Consider the following 8996-nt stretch of genomic DNA (forward strand, 5'->3'; position numbering starts at 1 on the left):
TCAGTGAATAAATTCGATGCAAATCAAATTTTGAAAGTTCACTGGACCCAAAGATTTCAAGCAAATTGCGATTTACTATTCAAGAGTCACCAAAAGTGACTGCCATCATTTTACACAATGCAAAAGATTGCGTTAGTTAGAGAAGGTTCGCATGACAAGTAGTGTTGAGCATTCCGATACTGCAAATATCGGGTATCGGCCGATATTCACTTTATCGGAATTCCGATACCGAGTTCCGATATTTTTTTGATATCGGAAATCGGAATCGGAAGTTCCTATAAGTTCCCAGGCGTGTGCGATGCGTATGGTTCCCAGGGTCTGGAGGAGAGGAGACTCTCTTTCAGGCCGTGGGATCCATATTCATGTAAAAAATAAAGAATAAAAATAAAAAATATGGATATACTCACCCCTCCGACAGACCCTGGACCTCAGCGGTGCAGCCGGCAGCCTCCGTTCCTAAGAATGCAGTGAGTGTAGGACCTGCGATGACGTCACGGCTTGTGATTGGTCGCGTGACCGCTCATGTGACCGCTCACGCGACCAATCACAAGCCGCGACGTCATCGAAGGTCCTTCACTCTGCATTCTTAGGAACGGAGGCAGACGCTTGCAGCGGTGACAGCCAGGGGCCGTCCGAGGGTGAGTATATCCATATTTTTTATTTTTATTCTTTATTTTTTAAATGAATATGGATCCCAGGGCCTGAAGGAGAGTTTACTCTCCTTCAGACCCTGGGAACCATCCAGGATCACTTCCGATATTTGTGTCCCATTGACTTGTATTGGTATTGGGTATCGGTATCGGCGATATCCGATATTTTTTGGATATCGGCCGATCCAATCCGATACCGATACTTTCAAATATCGGAAGGTATCGCTCAACACTAATGACAAGACATGGCCTCACGGGCTTCCTCATAATGGTGTACATGTATAAGATCACCTCAAGTATAGCACAGCCAATCGTGAGAGCAATAATAGCCTTGATAGAGGCCAAGGCAGAGAATGCAGCAGCTTTTTTAAGGTGTATCTGTGTAATAAGAGGATGTCCCTGCTTATAGCTTAGCAATAGACATGGGCAGAGAAAGAAAGAATTGAACAACTACCTATGACAGTGTTTGTTTTACAACTATGTAAGAAGATTAGTGTAGTAATCTGTGAATAATATAGAGATTAAATTAATAGGGGATAGAGAGATAAAGGAAATATGACAGCAAAAAGTGATACAGTTTTGTTGGTTCTGCAGGTGCTGCTTATCAATTACATGTGTTTTTTGATTCTTTATTCAGAAGTTAGCAATCCAACAATATTTCTTAAACAAATAATCTCTGTGTCTTCCTGAGAAAGCATTCATGGCATAAGCTACTGTACTAGGTTTTTTCATTTCTTATTCAGTTTTGTAAAAGGGGAAAATGTACTTTAAAATAATGACAAAAGTTAATTCTGGTGTACTACAGAGCACAGTGAGGATTCGGAAAATAGGTATTTGATTTCCCAAATACAAAGAATGGGGAGGTCTGTAATTTTTATCGTAGGTACACTTCAACTGTGAGAGACAGAGGCTCAAAAAAAATCCAGTCGATCACATTGTATGATTTTCACATAATTAATTTGCATTTTATTGCATGAAATAAGTATCTGATACGACAGAAAAACAGAACTTAATATTGGGTACAGAAATGTTTGTTTGCAACTACAGAGGTCATACCTCATACCATACTTGTTGCACACACTGCAGGAAGGATTTTGACCTGAAGAGAGCTGGGACCACAGTCTCAAACATTACCATTAGTAACACAATATGCTGAGGTCCACTGCTTACGCCAGCACATGTCCAGGCCTGTTTGATGATCATTAATTACCATCTGGATAATCCAGAGGAGGCATGGGAGAAGGTCATGTGGTCAGATGAGATCAAAATAGAACTTTTTGGTATCAACTACACACGCCGTGTTTGGAGGAAGAAGAACGATGAATACAACCCCAAGAGCATGGTCCCAACTGTGAACTATGGTGGGGGAAACATTATGCTTTGGGATGCTTTTCTGCAAACAGGACAGGATTATTGCATTGATATGAGGATGGAAGGGATGATCTATCGTGAGATTTTGGTCACCGAGCTCCTTGCCTCAGCAAGAGCATGGAAGATGGGTCAAGGCTGGGTCTGACAATGACCTAAAAAACACAGCCAGAACAACTAAGGAGTGGCTCTGTAAGAAGCATTTCAAGCTCCTGGAGTGAGAATTAACAATAATTCCCAGGTATAAGTATAACTCAGGAAAAGAAAGGGTGCTCACAAAAAACATGTAATTTAAAATTTTATTTAATTAAATATATTGTAAAACTGAACAATAAAAAATTCAAGAAAAATGCAAAAACAGATAAAAAGAGGGATAAGGGAATGAAAAATAATTAGCTGTTAGGGTATGTGTCCACGTTCAGGATTGCATCAGGATTTGGTCAGGATTTTATGCAGGTAAAATCCTGACTTAATCTGCACCTGAGGTCACTGGCAGGTCACCTGCGTTGTCCTTGCGTTGTTTCAGCAATGCAAGGACATGCTGCATTCTTAAAAGATGTGCCCGTCCGTTTCCGCGGGTCTGTCGCATGCGTCTTTTAATGCATAGTGGAGACAGGATTTCATGAAATCCCCTCCACTATGCTGTAACATCTGGACGCTGCGTGTTTGGGGCGTCAGGGACCATAATGCAGCAAGAGGAGGCGGGCACATTTTATAAGTGATTATTTCAGCGTGTGCAGGCATCATAACTAAAATAGCCACCATGTCAGAATGCAGCATTTGTGCTGTGCAAGGTGGCTCTTTTAGTTACAAACGCCTGAGGAGGGTGACAGGTTCCCTTTAATGCAAAAAACTGAAAATGAATTATGTAAAAATCACACAATGTGATTTTCTGGATATTTTTTTATTCTGTCTCTCACAGATGAAGTGTGCCTGTGATAAAAATTACAGACCTGTCCTGTTAGGTGTCAAGTTCCCGCCTCTGCACAGGGGGAATCTCAAACCATCTCCGCTGCGGTCTCCCATTCTTCTCCAGCTGCAGTGGAGACTTCGGTCCCAGTGTCTAGCTCAGGCTGATACTGGACGACTGGTTACAACTGCCCTTCCAGGCTCTGTCCTTGTAGCCAGCAATGTTCAGCAGCGAGCAGGTCTTTCTGGGACTAAGTCCTGCTTTTCCTCTTCTGAGCATGCCCAAAGGAAGACCTCTCAGTGGAGGTCTTGGGTGACATGCTCAGGTTCAGCAATAGCTCCTATTGGTCCTCTAGGAAGGTCCTGAAGTTGCTTAGTTACTGTAGCAGTTCTCATTGGTCCTCTAGGAAGGTCCTGAACTTGCTGCAGCTATAAAATGTTTGCATGGCCACACGGCCATGCGCTAGTGCATACTTAAAATCGTGTGTGTGTTGATGTGTGAAAGTCACTCATTAATCATCCCCTCCCTTGTGTATGACTGCTCGTGTAAGGTGGATGTTTGCTATCTAGCGCCCGACAGAGCCATCAGTACTAAACACACGATACAGCGTCTATTGCTGTAACAGCGCACGGTGCCACACTGACAATTAGAGCGCTTTCCTATCCCAAGTCTGGGTGGTTAGTGGAGTCCGCCAAAGTGGCACAGCACGCACTCTTGTGCATTTAAATTATATTTTCAGTTACTCTGACACCCCAGTTGCGGTGTCGAGCGCAAGTGGTCTGAACGTACTCTAATCCCATATCTTGGGATAGAGTCCTGAGACTCCTTGCTTGCGCTCTTGGTGCGGCCCTATGACGCAACAGGGTTTGCCTCCTTCACACAGGGTGAAGTTAATCTGTGTGTGTATCCATATTGTACCGCCATATAGTCCATCATTACTCAGCAGCAGGTTCCATCTCTGCACGGTGGACCCCAGGCTGCGAACGCACCTTATACCATCTCTCTTATAATTTGGTGAGTTCCGCTAGCCCTAACATCTCCATTCTTTGAAGGTGGGAAAACTTGCAAAATCAGTTGTGTGTCAAATACTTATTTTCCTCACTGTATATTGCCATTTTTTACATTATAAAAATTACAAAAAGGAAATGTCTGCTTCCTTTTGATGCTATTTGTTAAACCCCTCATGCTATGCCTGGACATCCGGTCATGACTAAACCCAGGACATCACTGCGCATGTGCAATGTAAGAACACAGGGCACTTTGAGGTGTCATGATGTTGTTACCTTACAATGTGCCTGTACATGGCTGGAAGTACTGGGCTGGGTTATAGAGGCCCATGGTTTCAGTGTATGATGGCGGTAAAAATAGGATCCAAGGACCGTACAAGATAGCTAGCAGCAAAGGTCACTAGAGAGGGGAGCAGTGAAATATTAGATTTTTTTTTTTCATTTTTTAAACTTTTGCTGTTACTCCACTTTTGAGCAAAATGGTGGCCAGCTGGTCATGCAGTGAAAACTCAAATATGTCTGTATTCTGGAGAATATGGATTTTTTTCACCCATCTCTAATAGTGAGACATGTCAGTGCTCACAGCTCAGCTGCAGAGATAAGGATAGAAAGCCTTTAAACATTAAACAAATACTTTAGACAGTAATATATTAAATAACTGCAGCTATGAGAAAGATAAAAGTAGTAGTCTGCAAATAATACAAAGATTTAATCGATATGGGGGAGAGCGATAGAATTTGTGTCAGCAACATTGCTAGTGTCATTTATCAGTCATGTGATGTAGCTGTCATCTGACCTGCTGCTTTTGAATTAAAAGTACACTATTTTTTTTCTTAATGCACTATAAAGCGGAAACAACACAGCACAGTAGTTGTTACAGAAAATATCAAAAATCAGTGTCAGACAGTGTGGTTGCTTGTCAAAAGCAAGCTTTTGTATTTTTTGTGCTATCATCTATGGTGATTGTGACGCTTGCTCAAAAAGTAAATATATTTTTCCAGACTCAGCATAAGTAGGAAAAATTTAGTCCAATGATTGGACCTATTTGATGGTCATTTTCAAGTATATCTCTATGCAGGAAGAGCCGGGTGGGAAAAGATGTGGAGTGATCTGGCAGGTATAAATCTGGTTCACTTTCGCCAGACGCTAATAAATATATTGACCTTTGAGCAGTCTCCATCTTCTGTGCTGAGTTTAACTTTTATGTATATACTAGGTGTACTGTCCTTTTCTATTAAGCATGAAACTAACTGCAGTGTTGCAGGTCCCTAACCCATTTCCAACATCGGGCGTAATAGTACACCTATGTCGGACTCCCCCCCCCCCCCCCCTTTGATGTGGGCTCCGGAGGTGAGGCAACATCTTTCCCGGCACATATCAGCTGTTTTGAATCGCGATCCACTTGTGGCTCTTAACCCCTTAAATACCGCTGTCAAAGGCTGACAGTGGCATTTAAATCGAGCTTCCGGCAATCGAGCCAGAAGTACGCACACTTGTGACCCCTGTCACGTGATCGTGGGTCACCGGTGTGTTGGCACGACAATGGGAGGTCTCCTGGACACCTTTATGGTTGTTAGTGCTGGCTTTCTGTGAGTGTCACCCAGTGGTCGGCACTCACAGCAAGTGAGTAAATCTGCTATATATAGGTGATCCGATCATCACCTCTATGTAATAGAGTCACTCGGGCTATGGCAGCTTCTAGTTTTCCATGGAGACTATTGAAGCATGCAAAAAATAAAAAATGTTTTTAAAAATATACAAAAAATATAAAAGTTCAAATCATCCCCCTTTCACCCAATTCAAAATAAAACAATAAAAATAAAATCAAACATACACAGTTGGTATCGCCACATTCAGAATCTCCAGATCTATCAATAAAAAAAGGATTAAACTGATCGCTAAACAGCGTAGTGATAAAAAAAAGTCAAAACGCCAGAATTATGTTTTTTAAGTCACCGTGACTTTGCATTAAAATGCAATAACGGGAGATCAAAACATTGTATCTGCACCAAAAAGGTATCATTAAAAACATCAGCTCGGCACACAAAAAATAAGCCCTCACCCAACCTGAGATCATGGAAAATGGCACAATTTTTTTTTTTTTAGCAAAGATTTAATTTTTTTTTCACCATTTAGATAAAAAAGAAACAATACGTGTTTGGTGTCTATGTACTCGTAATTACCTGGGGAATCATAATGGTAGGTCATTTTAGCATTTAGTGAATCTAGTAAAAAAAGCCAAACAAAAAGCAAGTTTGCTTTTGCACTTTTTGCTTTTGCACTTTTTTTTACAATTTCACCGCACTTGGAATTTTTTTCCCGTTTTCTAGTACACTACATGGTAAAACCAATGGTGTCATTCAAAAGTACAACTTATCCTGCAAAAAACAAGCCCTCAAATGGCCATATTGATGGAAAAATAAAAACATTATGGCTCTGGGATAAAGGGGAGCGAAAATTGAAAACGCAAAACCGAAAAAAATCTCCGGGGGTTAATCAATTTTGGTGAAAAAATGTGTGCACAAAATTATTTTTTGCACATGTGTTTTGCTAGTCAAATTTTTCATCCATACACACCACACTAATGCATTGTCCAGTTGCAGGTGGTAGCTTTTGGTCATACCTACCTAGTTTTTCTTATTTATCATCATTGGTAAGAGGATTGAATTTTGTTGGAGAAGTAGAAAAATGAATTGAAAATGTAGACATTTAATTTTGAATGTCTGTTTCTTCACACCTGTTTTACTACTGCAATTTGGCATCAGAATGTGCTACACCTATACAGCAGCCAGCTACCACATTTTGCTTTCTATACACAAATGCAACCTACCTAGTATTATTTGTTATGTCCATTTTAGCATGAGTTGATTAATTGGAGTTGAAAAGAGTCTAAAAAATAAAGGCGTATTAGCTTGTTATTAAATTGCTTTTGAAAGTTAGACAGCATAAAAATAAGTAAATTTGCAAATGAACTTCTTTTTGTAACTGCTGTGATTCTCTTCGTATGACAGCTTGTATCTTACATAGTGCACAGCTTGTTTCCATAGAGATCGGGCTCTAGTATGTGCCCTGATGTGCGCTACAGTTACATTCTAAGAAAGAAGATAACTACTAATATCCCAGCCAACTCTCTCCAGACCTTTGATTTCTATACAGCAGTTGCTGCTCTCCTCTCTCTTTCTACCCCTCAGCTCTTGAAAAGCTGCTGTTGTAAGTCGTGCAAAATTATCATCCCCTACAATTGGCTGTTTTTTTATATAAGGTCTCCTTAAAAGGGATCTCACTTTCCTTAGCCATTTTCTTGTTCAAATGTACTGTTATCACTACATACAAATATAGTAATAGCAGTGTCCTTTTCAGAAAAAAATACTGACAGCTGCATGGGTTATAGCAGAACTGAGCTGCACAGTTCTACTAAGGCCTCTTTCACACTTCCGTCGTTTGGCATCCATCGCAATCCGTCGTTGTGGGCAAAAAACGGATCCTGTAAATGTTGTGTTTTGGCGGACCGTCAACACAAAAAACGTTCAAGTGAAGGTTTTTTTGTCCGTCGTGTCCGCCATTTTCGACTGCGCATGCGCGGCCGAAACTCCGCCCCCTCCTCCCCAGACTTCAGAATGGGCAGTGGATGCATTGAAAAACTGCATCTGCTGCCCACGTCATGCAAAACTTTCACAACAACCGTCGGTACGTCGGCCTGACGCATTGCGACAGACCCGTACCGATGGAAGTGTGAAAGAGGCCTAATACAACAGTTCTGCTACTCACTAGAACTGTCACTCAAGGAAGAGTGCTTGCCCTTCTAGAAGATAGGAAGTATGGAGATTGCAAAGTTGTCTGGCAAATCTGGTAAATGCCATATGTGCCAATCTAGTCATGGGGCACCCCAACCTGCAAAACTAAAAACTGTATTAAAATTCACAGGATATTGATACTGTCAACAGCTGAAGTGAAACACAGACTGTTTTGCTGTGAGGACATCATGCTACATATAGGGATCTGTAGAGGCCAAAATACTGTTTATATGGACCTGTGAGGGCCATAATACTGTATATGAAGAGCTGTCAGGTCATCGTACTATATATAGGGACCTGTAGGGCTCATCATACAATATAGAAGGACATAATACTGTCTGTTGAAGCTGTAATGGCATCATACTAATAATAGGGAGCTGCTGGGACATTCATACTGTTTGAGGAGTTGTGGGAGATCATACTATTTATAAGGAGCTGTGAAACGATTAAAATGTAGCCTAAAAAAGGGCTATAGGGGCCATTATAATAAATATAGCGAGTTGTGGTGGCAATCATACTGTGCACATGGACATTTGAGAACATTATTCTGTATATAGTGACTATAGAAGCCATCATATTTTATGTAGGGGAGCTTTGAAGACCATTATGCAGTGCATAAGTAGCTAAGGAGACATAATGTATGTGGGAAGCTGCAGAGGCAATCAAATAGGATAAAGAGAACTGTGATGGTGTTAAACTGCATATAAGGAGGTTTGCGGGCTATCATACTGCATGTAGGAGATTATCATACTGTTTGTACGGAGCTGTACATAGGGCCATCCACTGTATATATATGGAATTGTGATGTCATCATACTGTATATAAGGGACTGTTATGTGCAAATCATACTGTATAGAGTAGGTAGAGGGGATATTTTACTGTATACAGGGAGCGATGAGGCCATAATGCTGTATAAATGGGGCTATGCAGCCATAATAATGTATATAGGGGGCTGTGGAGGCCATTGCACTGTAAATAGGCTGCTGCTTTATCATGATACTCTATATAGACAGCTATGGGGCCATCATACAGTATATAAATAACTGTGGGGGGCATAATACTGTACAGTATATAAGAAGCTATGGGAACATAATACTGTACACAGCGGGCTGTTGTGGCTATCATACTATTTATTCAGCTGCAGTGTTGAGATCATTTTACTGCGTATAGAGAACTGTGTGGTCATGATGCTATGTATAGAGGGAGCTATGGCACCATTTTACTATTTATATAGAGCTCTAGGGCCATTTCACTGTTTAGAGAGCTG

The sequence above is a fragment of the Ranitomeya variabilis genome, chromosome 1, assembly GCF_051348905.1.
Source record: "Ranitomeya variabilis isolate aRanVar5 chromosome 1, aRanVar5.hap1, whole genome shotgun sequence".
Taxonomy (NCBI): domain Eukaryota; kingdom Metazoa; phylum Chordata; class Amphibia; order Anura; family Dendrobatidae; genus Ranitomeya; species Ranitomeya variabilis.